Below are 20,507 nucleotides of genomic sequence, written 5' to 3'. Positions count from 1 at the left end.
CACTCGGTCTGCGTTAGGGCCAACCCGACCTAAGACATTGCCTTTACAAAGTACAAGTAGAAAAATATGAAGTGCCCCATACAACTCTAAAGTTTTGTTTGTTTGTTTTAGGTTCCTCACGTATTATTGAATCCCACAAACTGGTATAAATTTCCTCAATAGTTTACTGTGACATCCTAACGATTTTATTTTCGAATTTCTGGCCATTTTAAAGACTGTTTTAATTATTCTGCAACAACGTTAGATTATGTTTTCATACCGCTTTTGAGAGGAGCAACCTGGAAGCTTCGTGTTTCTGCTGTGTAATTTTAGTGTGCAAAGGGTGGAAATGAAATCACTACGTTTGAGCAGTGGCCCTGCCAACATTGAGCTCTGGCTGGGAGTCAGAGAACAGCACTTAACATGCAGTGAGAAGGCTCTTGGAATACTTCTACCTTCAGAGCACACACCAAATCAAAAGGAATTGAATGTCCAAAAGATACGGGGCTCAAATACGGGGCTCAAACATTTAATGGATTAAAGAGTGCCAGAATGAGTGCCCTGGACATGCAGACATTGTGAGCGACAAGTAGTGGTTTAAAGGACCATTGTGAAACTTCAGCTGGCTTGAAGATTGACTTGGGGAAAAAAAGGGAAGTGGGGGCTCATTGCAACAGCTAATGTATTCATGAAATAATTTGGAAACTGATTACGTGTGATGAATCCTAATTACAGCTATTTACTGTGGTGAATATTTAGGAAAATCAGGGTCTTAAAAATAAGCACAAGCTTTTGCTTTAATTATTAAGGAAGAAGAATAAGTTACCCCCACTTTTATGTTCTGTAATTTTCATGTTTTATATTTAGGACTGCAACATATGTTTCTTTTCTGTTTCTTCCTTAAATTCTTCTTAAGTCTTTTTCCTCATCCCACTAGGGAGAAAATGTAAATAACCACCATCACTCAAACTAATTCCCTGGTTTCTTCTGAACCTTCACCTCGCAGCTGTTTCATGAAACATAATCACTAAAATACTAGCTAGATGAAGATGATTGTCCAAAAAGTCAGTTTGCTAATATTCTTACACAAAACAACCTAGCAGGGAAAGAAACAGACAACTAACCGTATTTTCTTTCATCTAAAAATAAGCAATCTGGAACTATACCAAAATGCTAATGGTGGTTAGGGAGAATCAGGGATGGAATTCTTTATTTTTTTTAAGTTTCTGCAAAGTGATTTCATTTCTCTGGTAATAAAAATATCTTTGTAAAAATTTAAAAGTTACTCTTAAGCTGTATTTCCTATTTTAATTATGAAATCTGAAATACCTAAAGGGAGGCCAGAAAAAAAAAAAGATTAGGAAAAGAATTCTTATGTTTCTAAACTGAAAAAGCATGTATTTCTTACGTTTTTACATTGTCCCTCAACTGTCTGGGAGCAAAGATTTTTCAAGAATTCTTAAAAGTCTGGATCAGCAAGAAGGTGTTTAACCTTAGAAAAAACCAAACGCATGGCCATTGACTCGATCCAACTCGTAACGGCCCTATAGGACAGAGTAGAACTGCCCCATAGGGTTTCCGAGGACCACCTGGTGCATTTGAACTGCCAGCCTTTTGGTTAGCAGCCAAACTCTTAACCACTACACCACCAGGGTTTCCACTTTAACCTTAAGGGTACATGCTTAACATAAGCAGAGTATTATATCACTTCTCTGGCTGTAAACTGCATGCCTCTCATTCAATTTGAAGCAGTAGAGAAACGTGTGAGGAGATAGACTACAAATCAAGAAATTAATGAGAAGTTCAAGCTAACTGATCTATATTTTCAATTTATAACATTTATAATTAAAATGAGTTGGTGGTACCCGAAAAACCAAACCTGTTACTGTCGAGTTGATTCTGACTCATAGTGAACCTATAGGACAAAGTAGGGTTTTCAAGTCTTGATGGAAACAGACTGCTACATCTGGTAGGTTCAGACACCAACCTTTCAATTAGCAGCCGAGCTCTTAACCATTGTACCACCAGGGCTCCTTGAGTTAATGGTAGCAAAACCATATTGCAAAGGACAAAATCCAACATGAAAATAAGTTGTTTGTTAGCTGCCATTCGAGTCAGCCCCCAACTCCTGGCGAGCCCATGCGCAATGGAATGAAGCTCTGCCCAGTCTTGCACAATCCCCATGATCAGTTGTGACTGGACTGTTGTAACCTATAGGGTTTTCATTGGCTGATCTTCAGAAGGAGATTGCCAGGCCTTTCTTCCTAGTTCATCTTAGTCATAGAATTGTTTTGAAAATTAAATAATAATACAACAAAGCACTTAGCTCAGGGTCTGTTGGGTAGAGGTGCTTCATAAGAGTTGGTTGCCTCCCCTCTCCTCTACCTGGGGCCAAAGGTTCCCAACACTGGCTGCATTTAAGAACCATTTGAGAAGCTTTAAACAAAGAAAATTACTTCCTGTATCCCACCCTAAACCAAATAAACCAGAATCTTTGGCATGAGATTGTGCATAGTGTTTTTCAAAAACTCTTCTGGTGATTCTTTCGTCCAGCCGGAGTTGAGAACCACTGCCTTAGACAACATGTAAAGAAATAAAATGCTACCTGATTATACATACTTTAAGGGCTTCATAACATATAAAAGCTTCAAAAAGCACCCCATATTACTCCTCACAGATTTGGAGCTTTAAAAAAGCTTAATTGATAAATGACAGAAAGTCAATAAGTAGTTGCTGGATGTGTTCAGAGACTGAAGGGCATTCCGATAAAGTGGAATTGTGGATAAGCCTGGGGACATGGCACAGAAAGAACAGGTCCAGATATTATTTGTACTGTTTATAGTGATGACTATTCCCTGGACTTGCACTAACCAGTGATGTAGGTATTTGCTGACTGGGCGGAAGAAATAGCCACCCTACATCCACATGATCAAGAAATATTCAGAGCAGAGATGGATTTGTGCAAGATCCTTGAAGTTGAGCACTTTGGCTCTTGGATGGGGAGGTAAATTCCAATATTAGAGAGGGCTGGCTATGTCCAGGAGATGTGAATCACCATTGTCTGCTGGCTCACGGCCGCCTCTGAAGGAACTGCCCTTGCTTACAGTCTCTGTTGCCAGCACAAAGCTGCCCTCCCCCCTACTACTGCCCGACCATCCCCCCAGGACAGATTGGATGAGTCCGACCTTTTACAAAGGGATGTACTGGGCCAATCAGATTCTCTCCTTAGATTTGGAAACCGGGACATGCAAACCGAGGTTATTCAGCTCTAATGAGCAGAGCTGAACAGTCATATTGGACTCCTGGGCTAAGACCACGTGGCTGGGCCGTGTTCTAGGAGAGTATTGGAAGGGAAGTCAAGAGCTGAGAGGGTGGAGTGGATGCACAGAGACAAATGGTAGACTTGGCTTCTTTCATTCAGCTGGCTTGAGTGGGTTTCTGTACCTCACAACAGGAAGAGTGTTAACTGGAACAGCATGAAGTCAAGCGTGAGAAAATCAGAGTTAAAGTGCTCCCCTAAGGACCCCCAGAAAAGCACCCTAATATCTTGTCTATGCAGATTCATAAGAGCTCCAGGCTGGAAGGAGCCTAGAGGACATCATCAGTACCACCGTCAAGGCTAGTATTTTCTGAGAAGTTAAGCTCTTTGCATGAACTACGGAGTCCCTGGGTGGCACAAACAGTTAAGCACTTGGCTACTAATTGAAAGCTTGGCAGTTTGAACACACTCAAAGGCATCTTAGAGGAAAGGCCTGGTGATGAAATTGACTCGATGCCAACTGAGTCTTTTTTTTTTCCTACACAAACTATCAACCCTTTGAGATAAAGTAAAACCATAAAATTATCTTCATTTTACAGGTGAGAAAAAACATATTAAGAAACCTGCCTTTATCATGTAAACATTTTGTTGTTGTTGTTAAGCGCCGTTGAGTTGGTTCTGACTCATAGCGACCCTATGTACTAGAGAACAAAAGAACGAAATGAAATGCCGCCTGGTCCTGCACTGTCCCCACAATTGTTGCTATGTTTGAGCCCATTGTTGCAGCCTCTGTGTCAATCCATCTCTTCGAGGATCTTCCTCTTTTTTGCTGACCCTGTGCCTTATCAAGCAAGGTGTTCTTCTCCAGAGACTGTTCCCTCCTGACGACACGGTCCAAAGTTCATGTGACAAACTCTCATCATCCTCGAGTCCAAGGAGCACCGAAAGGTCTGCAGCTTGAACCCACCAGCCACTTCTGTAAAGATTTACAGCCTTGGAAACCCTGTGGGGCAGTCCTACTCTGTCCTATAGGGTCGCTATGAGTCAGAGTCAACTCAATGACAATGGGTTTGGTTTTTAGAAGCATTTTTCTAGATCATAGTTTCTCCAAGTAAGGTCTGTGGCTGACTTGCATAAGAGTCACCAGCTGGCTGTCAAAGTGCAGATTCACAGCCTCATCCCAGACCTCGTGCATTTGACTCTCCAAGGAGCGGGGCCTGAGAATCTGCATTTTAAACAACATTCTCTAATAACTCTCACGTACATTACGGTTTAAGAACGGCTACTCCAGACTCTTTGGCTAAGACTTCGAAACAGTGAATCACTGCATTTTCTCACTCAAGTATTGCTTTTTAGTCGATTGTTCCCTTAGGGTTATTTGCGACCTATGATTTTAGGTCCAAACATGTGCACTGGCACCTTATTTTCAGAGGGAGGGTTGAAAGGTCCACCAACTATTTGGTGGAGGTAGCGTTGCGCACCAATGAGTGACCCAACCCAGATGACGCTATGATTAAAAACAAAAAGAAAGTGTGTCAAAGTATTGCTGGAAATCAATTTTTCCTCTCTTTTTCTTGTTTTGCATCAATAGTCCTCTCTCTGGCATACTAGGTAATGAATGAGACAGGAGTGGGAAGGGCATTTTACAACTTACCAAGATAAGAGTATCAACTTGTTTTTACTGTTGTTATTATCAATAACATTATTTTCACAGAGCAGGCACTAAAGAGGAATAGGAAACAACTTGACCCTAAATAGACCTTGAAAGTTTGTTCAGCCTGACCTAGCTTTAGCAGGAACATTTTTGTGCACCTTTTACCATAGCCATTAGAAAGAATAGGGGGAGCATTTAACTAAGGCTAAATTCTCAAGTTCACCTAACTACAGTTAGAAGTTTAAAATGCCTTAGTTTGAGGTCTTTTTTGGTTGATCTGTTTCATGGTACCATTTTTTTTTAGAAGATGTTTTTGACCAAAAGCAGAAAAAGGAAAAATAATAACCGAAAGGAACTACTACAAAAAGTGCCCTTGGAAGCCTATTCCTTTTCAGATGACACTAACGCTTAGAACTTTGGATTCAAAGCTCTTCACTTCCTACAAATATTTTTCCCCCCACTGTTCTCAAGGTTGAAGAGGCTCTGAATAGTGAAAGTGCTGTGCTTTTTAAAAGCTGCCGAACAACTCATCTCTAAGAGCACTGAGGTTTTGCCATATCAGTCTGTGTATGCCAAACCACAAAACATACACATAAAAAATCTAGACTCTTCTAATTGTGTCAATCTGTGGATAAAAACTTAACTTCCGGAGCCACACAGCTGTTGGACTCAGTCATATTTACAATTTTTACAAATGAGCTGATTTTAATAAAAACAAGTTACTCTGTGAGCATGATCTCTAAGCGGATTTGTGTGGGCTGGCATAATCTGCTATGCTAAACCTATATTCATATTGCTTAGATCTGCAACCAGTTTTTTTCCAGTGGTGATGATAACAGTCTTGCTTTGTACTGTCCTCAGCACTGCATTATTACAATTGTTTTCCTGGAAGAATTGCCCTGTGGGTGTGGCCCTAAATTGGAGGGACTCAGGTCTTCTGGCATTGGGCAGTGAACCAGGCAGACACTTTATAGAGAGAAGGAGGTGACTCTATACACTGGTTCCAAAGAAGGGGAAGAAAAGGATGAGGAGGAGGAGAAAAGAAACAGAAGGGACAGAGGGAAGGAGAGAGAGTCCACAGAGATGTTTACATTCATCAACCCACATCGTTAAAGCGGTCTCTTCATCTTTCTTTCCTTGATCTCCTCTCACCTCTCACCTTGCTAGATACATTTTTATGCTCATGTTTTGGTTTGTCTTCTAGGCTGTAAGCACCTTGAAGAGAGGAGTATTGCCTGACTCAGCTATGCCGCTCTCACAGTGCCTGACCCACACTGGTGATAAAACAAAATGCCTGAACAGAAGAATGGGTTTCTGTATCTGAAGCATTTTTTTTTTTCCTCATAGATAAGGTCTAAACAGGAGCCCTGGCGACACAGTGCTTAAGTACTGGCTGCTAACCAGAAGGTCAGCTGTTCGAACCCACCAGCTCCGCCAGAGAAAGATGTGGCAGTCTACTTCCGTAAAGATTTACGGCCTTGGAAATCCTATAGGGCAGTTCTACTCTGTCCTGTAGGATCGTTGTGAGTCAGAAAGAATCAACCGAACGGCAACAGCTTTGGTTTTCAGTCCTAAACAAAGGTTCTCAGTGGGCACAGTACTGCCCCCTAGGGGGGATTTTGACACTTTGTGGGTGCAGTTTTTGTCCTCATGTTGGTGCCAAAGTATCACACAGTGAAAAATATTATTTTATTATTGACATAAGCATAGTTTTTTATTATAAATGATTTTCTCCATTTTTACCTTTAAATTATTAGAACATATTGGTTTCCTGAAATTATTTGTGTAGGCAGTTTACATGATCTATGAATTTAATTTGAGGAGAGTAAAGGGGTGTTACAGTTGTGTTTTGTTTTTGGGTGTTATAATTTTTGTTGTAAATACACGGCGTTGAGTATAGGCGTTGAGTATGGCAAGGTTGAATTCCTCTGCTTATAAGATCATTAAGGAAGCTTGTCCACAAGTTCTATGGCTCTAAAATAAAACCTACAAAAGAAGAGGAGCTGCTTTACGTTGATTTCAATAATCGGGATTTCCTTTTAAGCAACTGGACACCTTAGGATTGACGTCGCTCATTGGAGCCCTTCTGTCAAAGCAGAGAGGATCCGTGACTGAGATGCGGGTGGGGAATGGACATCAAGGCACCAAAGAGGTCTCATATGTCCAGACCCGTGGATCTGCGGGAGTAGCTAGGAGGACAAGTCGTTTCTCTTGACTTCGGTTTGTATGCTTCTTCCTTATAAAAAATAAGGGAGGGGGCTGGGGGAGGAAGAGACGGGGAAGCGGGGTGAGGCCGTCAGCTTTGCCCGAACCCCTGGGTCCTTAGCTGGCCCCCTCTGCGGGCTGGTTCACGTCGAAGCAGCCAAGACTTGATGCTCAAGGCTTGAAAACAAAGTCCACCAGAGGAGTGACCCATTGAGGTGATGAAGAAGGCGTGAGGTGCAGAGGATGGCTCCGTCTTGCACGGCAGTTGGAAGTGGGACTGAGAGTGGGGACCAGGAAGCAAGAAGAGGCGGGCTGCAGTCGACAAGGGGCGGGGCTGCAGTTGACGGGAGGTGGTGCTTTCGCTAAAGGGGGCGTGGCTTAGGCGGTACAGCCACCAGGAGGTGGGGCTTATGATGACAGGGGGCGTTTAAGTGGAAGGGAGCATGCGTACCTCTTCCGGTCTGGTGGAAACAGTGGGAAGGCGAGGTAGCATTCAGAGGGCGGGGCCACAACTGACAGAGGGAGGGGCTGCCTTCTGGGTTGACCAGGGAGAACTCCAGGTTACGGTTGGTAGAAGGCGGAGCTATCGCCAAGGAGCGTGAGAAGACAGAACCTCTGCGGACGGGGGCGGAGCTTCCGCAGATGGGGCGGAGCTTCTCTTGACAGGAGGGCGGGGCGGCTCCCACCTCCCGCAGCGCGCCAATCACTGGGTAGCGGCAGGGGTCGAACCCCAGGGGAGCCGCAGGGCCGGGAGCCAAGAACCCCGTGCCGAGCGGGTGGGGAAGCGTGGAGGGCGGTGCGCTGGAGGCCCCCCCCGGCCAGCTCTTCTGTTCCCTCCCTTCCTTCCCCTCCCGCCTTCGGGCGCGCGCCTCCCCTAGCACCTCTGCCCGCGGTCCCCACGCTCCGGCGGGGCCGACCAAGCTGCGGGGGCCAGTCTGCGGGCCCGCTGAGCGGTTCCGGGTTTAGGGTTCACAGGTCAGAGTTGACTCCCTGAAAAGTGCAGCCGGTTTGAAATGCAAGATGGCGGCGGCGGCGGCGGCGGCAGCGGCGGCGGGGCTCTGAGAGGCGCGGCGGCCCCTGCAGGTAGCGGCGCGAGCGGTTCCGGGCCGCGCGGGCCGGGGCGTCCGGGCTGCGGGTGGGACCAGGGCGCAGAGCCGCTGGCAGGCGGACGGAGGGGGCGGCCCCAACCAGGGACCCCGGGGGGTGAGCCTGCCGGCGGCGGCGAAACGGCCAGGCGCGGGCGTCCGGGAGGAGGGACAGGCCTGCCTCGGAATCGCCGCGGGGGACAGACCCCCAGCCTCCCGCGCTCTCGGGGTTCCGCGGCCGTGGAAGGAGCCTCTGTCTGGGGAAACCTCAGCCTCCTGCTTACGAGAGGACTGAGCGACTTGGACTCGTGGAGGGGAGAGTGAACACTGGGTCTCCCCGGGGTGGGGAGGAGTGTGGGGGCGCCGCAGGGTGCAGGACCCCAGCAGTGCTGGTGGTCCCAGGGACGGTCCGCAGCCCTGCCCCCGGAGGCTGTGGTCGCTTCGTGGGGACTCCATCTCCCGGAGAGTAAGGAGAGATTCTCCCTCTGGAGCTGAGCGCACTGGCATTGCGGTTGGAGCTCAGGGAAGCACTTCGGGGTGGGGGGAGGCTATTGCCCCCACTTCTGGGAAAGGCCATGTCCCCAGTTCAGGGGAAGGCTTTTGGCCCGGCTTTGGGGGACGAATCAGAACCGAGCCCTTAAGAATTGTATTACGATTTTGAGAGACCTCTGGGACTTACGGAGAAGTTAATGAAAGACACTGAAAATGTTATCCGTGCCTTTCAAAAGGGAGATAGGGAGGCCGACCCCAAGGGAAATACCCCAAGCCTTATGGACTAAAGGAACAATCTACTCATTCCTTGGGGAGAACGACAAGCTAGGAGGGAGATGTAAGAAGAACGGGGCCTAAAGGCAGGAAAGAAGGCGGCTAGAGGATGCTTTTTCCCTGTGTATTTACACCAAAGTTCCAAGAAAAGGGACTTGAAATTCTTTGTTTCAGTATGTCTTCCCCCCACCCCTGCTAATGTGGGTAGCAGTAAGGAAAGAACAAAACCCTGGAGAAGAAGGTGGTTTGATATCCTTGGCTTAGTTAGGTTAAGTGAAGAAGCAAGGATCTGAGGCTTTGAGTAGATACTCAGGATAGGGGAATTAGGAGGGGTGGGGGGGTTGAAACAACAACAACAAAAAAACCAACCCGTTGCCATCCAGTGGATTCTGGCTCAGAGCGACCCTATAGAGGAGGAATATAGGGAAAAGACTGAGCAGAGCAGGAATGCCACAGCGCTTTTCTGTCACCTAACCCCAGCTCTGAAGAAAAAGATGACCAGAGGCTAAATTTTTTTGGGGGGGAGGGGAGTAGGAAAGGTTAACTGGTAGAGAATTTGTAGTATGATTAGGGGGTTGGGAGTCCATGTAACTTGAAAGGAAGATGAAACATGCTCTTGGAGGTTAAGGAGGAGGATAGCAGAAAAGGGAAAATCACAGGATTGGGAAATACAGAGGCTCACATTAAAAAAAAAAAAAGCCAAATCCGTTGCCGTGGAGTCCATTCCTACTCATATCGACCCTATAGGACAGGGTAGAACTGCCCCATAGAGTTTCCGAAGAACACCTGGTGGATTTGAACAGCTGACCTTCTGGTTAGCAGCTGTAGCACTTAACCACTACACCAGCTGGGTTTCCTTAGGGAGGAAGAAGCAGCTTCCTCCCAGGAATAGTGACGGTTTGGTGGGTGCTGGTGTGTGTGTGTATACACATGTATGGACATGAGTGCACCTTTAGATTTGCTGGTATCGGTCATTGTTTCTCAGTCTTTGTCTGAAAGCCCTAACTTGTGTTGAATGCTGCTACATGAATTAGCTTTGTTTCTGAAAAATTATCCTGAAAACATCATCGGTTTTTATGTCAGTAGTGAGCCTGAAGAGGAGTTGGTTCTAACAGGAATATTGGCCCTACCATACCCAGTGATTATTCTAATTTCTTAAATAGCAATTCTGACTCTTGATTTTAAGCAAAAAAAAATGTGAGTGCTGCCAGAGGCAATAATGCGGGAACCTGACGTGAAAGAAAAAAGGCTTTCGTGAATTTTTTTTTTCTCTTAGTTTTTCTCTCCTTACTCTAAGCATTCTAGGACTGAGCAGATTAATTTTATACAAAACAAAATGTAAACTCTTGGGGCCTTTTAATTTAAAAATGATAGCATTTCATTTATCAGTGAATGTTTTTGTAGCACTACCTCTTCAAATGCTTTATTTAATGATCAGGATTAAAATGAGGGGAAAAAAAGAATTAAAGTAAGACTTGGGTAACTAATGACAGCAATGATTCATAGAGATTTCTTTAACCGTTCTAGTATTTTTAAAGGAACTTTAACATCTTACTGTTTTAAACAATACATTGCAAGTATAGACGGGTTTAGAGCCGCACGTTTGAACATAACTGTCTGTGTGAACTGTTCCTGGGTTTCCCCGAAGCACAAGTAGCTCTGGCCTTATGTACAGTTATGAACAGACCAGTATAATGCTTTCAGGCTTCAAAAGACAGTTTTTATATACCTTTAGTTTAAACAAATTTGAAGATACACTTTGGAAAAGAAATACATGTGAGCAATTTGGGAATAAAATTTATTCAAGGGAGTCAGAATTGGGTGAACCAGAGTGGCACTGATGCCAGATGGTTTGAAAATATGCTCAGGCTGAAAACATGAACGTGCCTGCGCTGGTGAACGCTTGTCGGTAGAGCTCTTTCCCTTACAGCTGAGCTTATTATTCCACCGAATTTGGACGGGGGTTCATGAATGATGTAGCAAGTACTTCACCTTTAACACTTGTCAGTTCCTTTTTTCAATAAATGTGAACGAAGTTTTACCATTTTTTTAATTAGTGAATAGGTAAAGTGGTTCGTTTTGGAGATTCTCTCCCTTTCACAGTATATTTTACATCACGATGGAAAGGCGATGTGATGATGAATCATACGTCTTCTTTCTTACAGTAATAATTGTGTACTAAAATGTGATATTTGAGACTTAGTTTGCTTTAAATTGTGGCTTTCTACTTAAATGAAAATGCTCTTAAAGTTACCAGAACAATCAAAAACGTATCTGAGGAAATAACTGTTCTATTTTGAGGCATTGTACATTTGGGCAAAAAGGCTGTACTTATTTGAATCTTAACAATGTTAAGATTTAAGTGTCAAACTAGTTTTTAATCTAATATCATACTCAGTAGATGCAGTAGTGGCTCAAGGAGGTGTATGGAATTATCTATACCATGGTTTTTGGTAATAGGCAGTATAGCACATCCACTTTTAACTCTAAATTTTTTTCGTAATTAAAAATCTCCGTAAATCATCCTATGTAATTTCAGAAGTAATTTAAATTACATTTCTTGAGAGTAAAAAGCTATATATATATAATACTGGTCTTTGAATAATATCCAGTATTTCCATAATATATTTCTACAATATGTATATATATATTTTATTATCTTCCTGTGGCTCTGATATATTTGTAGTCATGACTAACCAGGTTTACATGACTAAAGCTGCTGATTTAGATTACTAATCAGGATATATATTTGAATTTACATTTTGGAGCTCTGTATTTTAAACAGTTTATTTTTTAAAGTAAATATTCCATGTAAATTTTTATATAGTTGCCAGTTTCTTGGTCTTAAAGGATACTTAATCTTAGCATTTTATATGATCAGTATTTCATAATATATTTAAGAGGTACAAAGATGTGGTTTACTTAATGTGATAAAAATATGTAACAAAACATTTGCCATTTCAACATTTTTTGTATGTGTAATTCATTGACATTAATTCCGTTCATCATGTTGTGCAGCCATCACCACTGTCCGTTTCCAGATTTTTCCATCACCCTTAACAGAAACTCAGTGCCGCCTAAGCAACTACTTCCCTTCCGCCTCCCGCACACCAGTGGTAACCACTAATGAGTTTTGGTCTTTATTTATTTGTCTGTTTTAAATATTTTATATAAATGGGATCATACAGTATTGTCCTTTTATGACTGGCTTATTTCACTCTGCATAATGCTTTCAAGCTTAAAAAGACAGTTTTTATATACTTTCAGTATAAACAAATATGAAGATTCACTTTGGAGAAGAAATATATGTGAACAATTTGAGAATAAAGTTTATTCAAGGGAGTTAAAATTGAACAAATCATTTTTTAATACAAGATTTTTTAAAAATCCCGTTGAAGTTTCATATTATCAGAATTTAGCTAACATAATTAAAATATAATGATAGCCATATTATACATACTATCATTTTAAAATAAATAACTCATTAAATTTTGATATCATATTTCCCTTATGATTTCTGACTCTGTTTTTCCCCCTTGTGAAGATCTTTCTTTCCCTTTTTTGGTTGTTATGAGTAATGAAAGGAGGTAAGAAGATTCTGATATTTCTAAGCATTTCATTCATAATTTTTCTTCCATCCTGAATCTGTCCCTTTTACCTTCCATGTTGTCAAAAAAAAGTTTGTGAAAACTTTGCTCAGCATGGACTAGACTTGGAAGAAAGGACTGGAATGGTGAGAAGTGAACAGTTTCTTCTCACTAATATGATGTCGTTAGGTGCCGTCGAGTCGGTTTCGACTTATAGTGACCTGTGGACAACAGAATGAAACACTGTTCGGTCCTGCACCATCCTTGCACTCCTTGCTGTGTTAGAGCTCATTGTTGTAGCCACTGTGTCAATCCATCTCATTGACAGTCTTCCTCTTTTTCGCTGGCCCTCTACTTTACCAAGCATGATGTCCTTCTCCAGTTACTGGTCCCTCCTGATAAAATGTCCAAAGTTGTGAGATGAAAATCTTGTCTTCCTCGCTTCTAAGAAGCATTCTGCCTGTACTTCTTCCACAACAGATTTGTTTGTTCTTGTGGCAGTCCATGGTATATTCAGGATTCTTCATCAGCACCATAATTCAAATGCATCAATTCTTCAGTCTTCATTATTCATTGTCCAGCTTTCACGTGCATATGACGTGGTTGAAGCTGGTGTGGCTTGGGTCAGGCCCACCTTAGTCCTCAAGGTGACATCCTTAATCTTTAACACTTTAAAAGAGGGCTTTTGCAATAGATTTATCCAATGCAGTATGTTGTTTAATTCTTGACTGCTGCTTCCATGGGTGTTGGTTGTGGATCCAAGCAAAATGAAATGCTTGACAGCTTTAATCTTTTCTCCGTTTATCAGGATGTTGCTGATTTATCCAGTTGTGAGGATTTTTGTTTTCTTATGTTTAGGTGTAATCCATACTGAAGGCTGTGGTATTTGATCTTCATCGGTAAGTGCTTCAAGTCTTCACTTTCAGCAGGCAAGGTTGTGTCATCTGCATATCGCAGGTTGTTAATGAGTTTTCCTTCAATCCTGATGCCACGTTCTTCTCCGTATTGTCCAGCTTCTCAGAATATTTGCTCAGTATATAGATAGGATAAGTATGGTGAAAGGATACAGCCCTGACACACACTTTGCCTGATTTTAAAACATGCAGTGTTTCCTCATTCTGTTTGAATGATGGCCTCTTGGTCTATGTACAGGTTCTTCATGAGCACAATTAAGTGTTCTGGAATTCCCATTTTCCACAATGTTATCCATAATTCGCTATGATCCACATAGCCAGATGCCTTTGCATAATCAGTAAAACACAGGTAAACGTCTTTCTGGTATTCTATGCTTTCAGCCAAGATCCATCTGATATCAGCAATAATAGCCCTCATTCCACACATCTTCTTCTGAATCTGGCTTGAATTTCTAGCAGTTCTTGTCGAGGTACTGCTGCAACTGCTTCTGAGTTATCTTCAGCATAATTTTACTTCCATGTGATATTAATGATACTGTTCGATAATTTCCACATCCTGTTGGATCACCTTTCTTTGCAATGCGCTTGAATACAGATCTTTTCCAGTCAGATGGTCGGGTAGCTATCTTCCAAGTTTCTTGGCACAGATGAGTAACCACTTCCAGCATTGCATCCATTTGTTGAAACATCTGAATTGGTATTCTGTCAACTCCTGGAGACTTATTTTTCACCAGTGCCTCCAGTGCAGCTTGGACTTCTTCCGTCAGTACCATTGGTTCTTGATCATATGCTACCTCCTGAAATGGCTGAACGTCGACCTGTTCTTATTGGTACAGTGACTCTGTATTCCTTCCATCTTCTTTTAATGCTTCCTGTGTCATTCAGTTTTTTGCCGATGGAATTCTTCAGTATTGCGACTCAAGGCTTGAATTTTTTCTTCAGTTCTTTCAGCTTGAGAAATGCCGAGCGTGTTCTTCTCTTTTGGTTTCCAACTCCAGGTCTCTACACACTTCATTATAATACTTTGTCTTCTTGAGCGCCTTTGAAATCTTCTGTTCACCTCTTTTACTTCATCATTTCTTCCTTTTGCTTTACCTCCTCGACGTTCAAGAGCAAGTTTCAGAGTCTCTTCTGACATCCATTTTGGTCTTTTCTTTCTTTCTTGTCTTTTTAATGACCTTTTGTTTTCTTCATGTATGATATTCTTGATGTCATCCCACAACTCGTCTGGTCTTCAGTCATTAGTGTTCAGTGCATCAAATCTGTTCCTGAGATGGTCTCTAAATTCAAGTGGTATGTGTTTGATGTTGTACTTAAGCTCACTTGGACTTATTTTAGTTTTCTTCAGCTTCAACTTGAACATGCATATGAGCAATTGATGATTTGTTCTGCAGTCAGCCCCTGACCTTAATTCTGACTGATGGTGTTGAGCTTCTGCATCATTTTTTTCCACAGGTGTAGTCGATTGGATTCCTTTTTTATACCATCCAGCAAGGTTCACCTGTATATTTGCCATATATGTTGTTGAAAAAAAGGTATTTCCAATGAATAAGTCATTGGTCCTTCAAAATTCTATTGTGTGATTTCAGGTGTCATTTCTGTCACCAAGGCCATATTTTCCAACTACCAATCCTTCTTCGTTTCCAACTTTCACACAGTAATTATCAATGCATCTTGAGTGCATGTTTGATCAATTTCAGACTGCAGAAATTGGTAAACATCTTCAATTTCTTCATCTTTGGCATTAGTGATTGGTGTGTAAATTTGAATAATATTTGCATTTACTCATCTTCCTTGTAGGCGTGTGGATATTATCCTGTCACTGACAGCATTGTTATTTCAGGGTAGATCTTGAAATGTTCTTTTTGACAATGAATGTGATGCTGTTCCTCTTCAATTTGTCATTCTGGTCATAGTAGACCATATGATTGTTAAGATTCTAAATTGTCAATACTAGTCCATTTCAGCTCACTGATGCCTTCTCGGATATGGGTCTTCAAGTGTTGCATTTCACTTCCAATTTTCCTTGATTCGTACTTCCTACATTCCATGTTCCAATTGTTAGTGAATGTTTACAGCTGTTCTTATTTTGAGTTGTTCCACATCAGCAAATGAAGGTCCCAAAAGCTTTACTCTCTCCAGGACATTAACTCTACTTTGAGGAGGCAGTTCTTCCCTACTATGGTAAGATTATTTATATCAGAGGTTTGTTAGTACTGTGTTGTTAGTTGCTTTAGGTATAACAGAATGAAGCATTGTTCAGTCCAGCACTATATTGGACAGTATTCTGTTGTGATTCATAAGGTTTTCATTGGGCCAGTGAAAAAGAGGAAGCTTCTCAATGAGGGAAACCCTGGTGGCATAGTGGTTAAGTGCTATAGCTGCTAACCAAGAGGTTGGCAGTTCAAATCCGCCAGGCACTCCTTGGAAACTCTGTGGTCGCTGTGAGTCGAAATTGACTCGATGGCAGTGGGTTTGGTTTGGCTTTTTGGTTCTCAGTGAGATGGATTGACGTAGTGGCTACAATAATGGGCTCAAACATAGCAATGATTGTGAGGATGGCCTAAGACTGGGCAGTGTTTAGTTCTGTTATACGTAAGGTCTCTATGAGTCATACAGAGCCCACTCAAAGGCACCTAACAACAACAATAGTTTTTGGAATTATATTACCAGGCCTTTCTTCCTAGTGTGTCTTAGTCTGGAAGCTTTTCTGAAACCTGTTCACCATGGGTGACCCTGCTGGTATTTGAAATATTGTTGACATAGCTTCTAGCATTATAACAACATGGAAGCCACCACAGTGTGACAGACTGACAGATGGCGGTAGTAGTTCTTTGAAATACCCCTTAAAATTCATCGTATGGTAATGATTCATCTTAAAGCCAAGGTCAGATAAAGTATGTGTGTGTTTTGGGGGGAGTTAAATTATGATTGTTTAATGTCTACCTGGTAAAGCCAAATTATTCCAGTATTGCTTAATATACTCAAAGGTATGACATGGAAAATAAAATTTATTGTTTGATTATTATCCAGGCTTGTAAAATATTTTATAATGTTTCAACATTTAGCAAATTTTAAGCAAAGACATGCTTTGCTGTATAATACCTTAAACAAGTCAGAAAAATCTAGCATTCATTGTGTACATATTTAGTACACAATTGTGTAAGTTCTTAGTACACAATATTCCAAACACTTTACATACTTTGCTTATTTCAGTTTTATGTAGGTACTGTTATTAGACCTATTTTACAGATGAGGGGGCTGAGGCACAGACAGACTGTCACTTCTCCAGGGTCATGCAGCTAGTAAGTGACAAGCTGAGATTTGAACCCAGGCAGTCTGATCTCAGAACCCAAGCTCTTGATCTTTATTTATAGACCATCTTCTACTGCCAGAACAACTCGTTCTGTTTCGTTATATAATGGACATTGTTAAGATAACTTCTTTAATTTATGAAATTCACTCTAATCTTAAAATTTTAAAAATGCTTCAAATTAGAGAGATGTGTTCTAAATTAATCCCAGTATCCAGAATTGAAATAACATCAGGCAAGTATAATTTTCCTTCAAAAGTATTGAAGAGCTCATTTGTTTTTTCTGTAGCTGCCTTTATGCCTTCACATGCTCGGCAGCTTATCTCAAGAGACTCAGTGTGATTTAAGAATGGATTCAAATAGGTTACCAATTGCCTACAATATTAATAATTCATTCTGGAAAATAACTTCCCCTTTTTGGCAGCCCTTTCCTATCTTCTAGTCCTCTTCCAGTCTACATCCTGTAGAGGGATGGTTAAGGAGTGGCTGAACGAGGAGGTATCAGGAAGGGAAATTGTAGAATCCCAGGCTACAGAGACAACAGAATGCTGCACTGAGCCCACTAGGAAGGTGCTCCTTTGCTTTTCATGAAAATAGTGTGATTGTTTAGCCTAAGCTTTAACTTAACTGTACAAGTATTTTACATAGGATCGGTGTATTTACGTTATTTCCTGTCATAAAAAGATTTGTATGTAATAAAAGCAGGGATCAAAGGGTAGTGTGGTTTGGGGGAACTCATCTTCCCATTGGCGAAAAACAAGGCTCTGGGAATTGATGAAATACCAATTGAGATGTTTCAAAAATCGGATGCAGCGCTGAAAGTGCTCACTCATCTATGCCAAGAAATTTGGAGGACAGCTACCTGGCCAACTGACTGGAAGAAAGGTGATCCAACCAAATTTGGAAATTATTGAACAACATCATTAATATCACATGCAAGCAAAATTTTGCTGAAGATCATTCAAAAGCGGCTGCAGCAGTGTATCAACAGGGAACTGCCAGAAATTCAAGCTGGATTCAGAAGAGGACATGGAACCAGGGATATCATTGCTGATGTCAGACGGATCCTGGCTGAAAGCAGAGAACACCGGAAAGATGTTTACCTGTGTTTTATTGACTATGCTAAGGCATTCATCTATGTGGACCATAACAAATTATGGATAACATTGGGGAGAATGGGAATTCCAGAACACTTAATCGTGCTCATGAGGAACCTGTACATAGATCAAAAGGCAGTTGTTTGGACAGGACAGGGGGATACTGTGTGGTTTAAAATCAGGAAAGGTATGTGTGAGGGTTGTTTCCTTTCACCATACCTATTCCATCTGTATGCTGAGCAAATAATCAGAGTAGCTAGACTATGTGAAGAAAAATGGGGCATCAGGATTGGTGAAGACTCATTAACAACCTGCAATATGCAGATGACACAACCTTGCTTGTTGAAAGTGAAGAGGACTTGAAGCACTTACTGATGAAGATCAAAGACCACAGTCTTCAGTATGTATTACACCTCAGCATAAAGAAAACAAAAATCCTCACAACTGGACCTGTAAGCAACATTATGATGAATGGAGAATAGATTGAGGTTATCAAGGATTTCATTTTACTTGGATCCACAGTCAACACCCATGGAAGCAACAGTCAAGAAATCGAAAGGCACATTGCATTGGGCAAATCTGCTGCAAAAGACCTCTTTAAAGTGTTGAAAAGCAAAGCTGTGACCTTGAAGACTAAGGTGCACCTGACCCAAGCCATGGTGTTTTCTTTCACCTCCTATGCATGCAGAAGCTGGGCAATAAATAAGGAAGACCAAAGAAGAATTGATGGCTTTGAATTGTGGTGTTGGCGAAGAATATTGAATATACCACGGACTGCCAAAAGAACAAACAAATCTGTCTTGGAAGAAGTACAACCAGAACGCTCCATAGAAGCAAGGATGGCAAGACTATGTCTCACATACTTTGGATATGTTATCAGGAGGGATTAGTCACTGGAGAAGGACATCAAGCTTGGTAAAGTAGGGGGTCAGCGAAAAAGAGGAAGACCCTCAACAAGATGGATTGACACCGTGGCTGCAACAGTGGGTTCAAGCATAGCAACAATTGTGAGGATGGCGCAGGACTGGGCGGTGTTTTGTTCTTTGTGCCTAGGGTCGCTATGAGTCGGAATCGACTCAACGGCACCTAACAACAACGACAATATTTCTATAGGAGCTCTGTGGCACAGTGGTTAAAGCACGCGGCTGCTAACTGAAAGTTCAGGGATTTGAACCCACCAGCCACTCTGTGGGAGAAAGACGTGGCAGTCTAGTTCCATAAAGATTTACAGCCTTGGAAACCCTGTGGGACAGTTCTACTCTGTCCTGCAGGATTGCTATGAGTCAGAATAGACTTGATGGCAGTAGGTTTAATACTTGTTTGTTATGGTTTAGAGTTTTAGTGCTTAAACAAAAATAAATGTTTGAACCCTTCAAGAGCATTATTTACCGTTATTCTGGTAAGAGAAGCCATTACAGTTTTCGCTAAATTTTCCTAATTGGTTTAACTACTCTAGATAATATACCACAACATTTTTTGGACACAAGTCTGAATTTTCAGAGAACTATTTTCAGTTTGTTTGATTGAACAATACTAATGTTTCACAGTGCACTTATTATAAAATCATTTGGTAGAAGCTTTCTAGCAAAACCTAAATAGTGAAACATCACTTACTCTATTAGATATCACGTGTTTAGGGGCGTAGGGTACCACTGGTTTATTTAAGCTGTTAACAGCTTGTGTCACCAGCATTACTAATTCTCTCCATTCCAGTTAATACATAGTAAATTAGGGTACAAATATCAGTAGGTTTACGTATAAACATGTAATCCTACTCCCAAATCTTAGTTTAAGTAATTTGTCTTTCATAACCTTTGTGTACTAGTTTTAAAGAATTCCATATTTCTACATCTTAGTCTTTATATTACGGCCTGCATATATTCGCATTTTGAAGATTTTTCTTGAAAATAGTATAATAGTTATTCAGTTGTTGTGTAGAATATAAATAGACTTTTTAAAGGTATAGCTTTAAGTTTTGTGTTTCCTATGAATATTAGGTTTGGCATTTTAGATGGCTCTTTTAAAATTTCTATGAGGAAATTAAAATTTTTTAAAATAAAATTATTTATACAAAGCCAAAGCATAGAGTTTTCCTAAGGCCGAATCATATCTGGAATAATAAAATGATAATCCTTTTTTTTTTTTGAAGGAGAAAGCAGATAGCTACTTTGGACCTGTTGGTAATGATGGCCTGAGCAAAGCACCTCCCAATTTGAAGGGACACCCTTCTGCTTTAAAGAACAGAATGCTGAGGAAGCTATGGCAAGTATGTGTTTTGTTGGCTTGGTATGGCAAAACTCAGATACCAAATGTGCTGAATTGAGACCCCATGATACTATATTTGGCTCAAGTTTTCAAAGCCTTTCTTTAAAAACAGCAGATACATGCTTAACACTTTTTAAAAATGTTCTTTCATACTTTAAAAACTATAGGCATATTAGCTGTTTTAATTTCAAATTAAACAGCATCACACTTCATAATAAATCTTATGTGGTATATTTATAATTGATTTTTTAATTAATATTTGCTGAAATCTGTGTGCCAGGCACTGTACCAGGTGCTGTAGTAACAGTGGTAAACAAGAGAAGTAAATGTAATGAGAGGCAGGGACCTTTATTGTGTGGATTAATTGATCTAGAAATTTTACTA

At 41.3% G+C, this 20,507-nt stretch overlaps 1 protein-coding gene across 7 annotated transcripts in view; it reads left to right on the top strand.

Moving 5' to 3' along the window:
* Positions 1 to 7,629: 7,629 nt before the first annotated feature.
* The window catches only part of ZHX1 (zinc fingers and homeoboxes 1), a 29,000-nt gene continuing 16,122 nt past the window's right edge, over positions 7,630 to 20,507 (top strand). For 3 of the 7 annotated variants that reach the window (XR_002785225.2, XR_002785224.2, XM_064268048.1), the window contains exon 1: positions 8,363 to 20,124. The gene's annotated coding sequence lies outside the window, so the exon portion shown is untranslated. Of the gene's footprint in view, positions 8,181 to 8,362; positions 20,125 to 20,507 lie in introns of those variants that run through there. The other 4 variants (XM_064268046.1, XM_064268047.1, XM_064268045.1 and 1 more) reach the window with 4 other exon arrangements.

The sequence above is a fragment of the Loxodonta africana genome, chromosome 14, assembly GCF_030014295.1.
Source record: "Loxodonta africana isolate mLoxAfr1 chromosome 14, mLoxAfr1.hap2, whole genome shotgun sequence".
Classification (NCBI taxonomy): Eukaryota; Metazoa; Chordata; class Mammalia; order Proboscidea; family Elephantidae; genus Loxodonta; species Loxodonta africana.
The sequence above is the reverse complement of the archived record's forward strand: the minus strand, read 5'-3'. Positions and strand labels throughout refer to the sequence as shown.